This window comes from Capsicum annuum, chromosome 5 (assembly GCF_002878395.1).
Source record: "Capsicum annuum cultivar UCD-10X-F1 chromosome 5, UCD10Xv1.1, whole genome shotgun sequence".
NCBI classification, from domain to species: domain Eukaryota; kingdom Viridiplantae; phylum Streptophyta; class Magnoliopsida; order Solanales; family Solanaceae; genus Capsicum; species Capsicum annuum.
This window is the reverse complement of record NC_061115.1, coordinates 159,206,849-159,209,176: the sequence shown is the minus strand read 5'-3', so window position 1 is coordinate 159,209,176 and position 2,328 is coordinate 159,206,849.

Genomic DNA, 2,328 nt, shown 5'->3' with positions numbered 1-2,328 from the left:
TATTATTATTATTATTATTATTATTATTATTATTATTATTATTATTATTATTATTATTATTATTATTATTTATAGTACTTGTCATTTCAAATAACTATCCCAATTTATTATTTGAGGAGCATAATTTTTGAAAGTTGACTCTAAGCTCCTCGCATTCTCATTTTTTATGTGTCTTTTAAATATTTGAAGTTGTTAATTATTATTATTATTATTATTATTTATAGTACTTTTTATATTATTTTCAAATAATTATCCCAGTTTATGCAACACCACGAGAATTTTGAGAGGCAATCAATTTTTTGATCATGCCTTTTAAATATTTTAAGACTAATTATTGTAATGTATGGTATTTTTTTTATGTAAATTGTAAATAAATATAAGTAATTCTAGAAATGTCCGAAATAATAACAAGTGGGGCTTTGAGGAGCTTAGTTGTCATTATTGAAAAATGATGCTAAGTTCCTCTCCCGTCCCCTCTTAGTATATAGAGCAATTTAAAGGATTATCAGAGGAGTAAAAAGAAGGGAAAACACACCAAAACTATCTTGAACTATTTGAAATGAAGCTTAAATATCTTATTTTTATTTTTGGCTCAAAAATATCTCTCTGTTTGTTATTTTAGCTTACAAATACTCCTTACTCTAATGGAATGCCACCTGATAGTCTACATGAATATAAACTTTATCTGACCTATCAACATAAGCTGTCAGCATAAATAATCAACTCATTCTTAAAAAATTGACTCATCTTAAAAATTCAACTTGTCTTTAAATTAAAGTGTGTCATAGATAGCATTATTGAAGAAAGAGTGTGCAAAACTCCCATCATTAAAGAACATTATGACAGGTACGACATCAGCAGTCAAAGGTTTTTTAAGTTCAATTAAGCTTGGTGAAGCTTTATCATTAAAAGAAGGTTGATAGACACGACAAAGTAGGCTTATTTCACGATCAATGACAACATCAAAAGAGAAAACTCCATCAATTGAATTTACATAGGCTGGGACCTTACGATCAAGGTACTCTGCCAAGTAATGGTTAAAAGTACTATTAGGTAAACAGACAAAAACTGTAAGACACCTTGATGTTGGAAATTAGGATCCATGTATTGAGTGGGACCACTTTCTGCAAGAAAATAGAGATGAAGTCGAGAAATTGTACTATTTGAAGTGAAAGTTTTTTCCTTCATCAGATTGAGAAATTGTACTATCTATGACACACTTTGTCGATAATTTTTTTTAAATGGGTCAGAGAAGACATAAAATGATTATTCATGCTGGCAGCTTATGCGAATAGACTAGATGCTGTTTTTTTATCCGTTTGGGCTGTCTAGGACATTTTAATAGTATCATGACCTAAAATACGGGTCATGATGGCACTTGTCGCGGCGAACCTTGACAAGTAAGCCTAACTCATAAATCGATACACAAAAGGGGAAAACAGAAATACCCCTAAGGTAAGGCTCCTAGAACCAAGTCTAACCATACAAGTATAACAATTTTAGAAAGAAACATAACAATGCAGCCATAACTTTCCAAAACCATGTGTCAAAAGCATAAGAACGTATCTAGTACAACTCGAATCCAAAGAAATACGTAAGATATCCAAAATACAAGAGAAACTCTGTCTCTAAAATGAAAGTAAAGACATAGTCTACAAAAAAGGTAGCAGAAGACATTCGGACGCCTGAAAATCATCAACTATCTTGAAAGATCCAACAATCGCCTGAGTCAAGCAACATGGGGCATATCCAAACCTAAATCTGCACCAGAAGGGTACAGTAGAAGTGAGTACAGTTCACTTATACTTAGTAGGAATCAGAGGCCGACCAAGCAAAGTACAAAATAAAGCATACAAAATACACACTAAAGGCATGTCACCTACAATCAGAAAATGTTCCACAATAGTAGCCCACACCGCTAGTACTAATAGTTCTAATATAGCAGATATATTGCAACAACATATTAAGATAGAACATAAATATACATTATATTGCATACAAGGATAAATAGAGAAGAACATATATATACATGACGATCAAGTATAAGTAATAGGATATAGAGCAAGTAGACGTATAACAAGTCAATATGAAAATTCAATCTCAACATCAACACAATAAAGAAAATGCAATGTATAAGATGGTAATGTTGATGATGAAGCACGAGATTGGCACACATCTTTGAGGTTGATACACAGTCATCGATGATGACACATAGTCATCGATGATGACACATAGTCATCGATGATGACACATAGTCATCAAGTCTTCTTTGATATAATTCTTTGGAGAAGGTTCATAAGATCCAATATTTGATACCAATATTCAGTA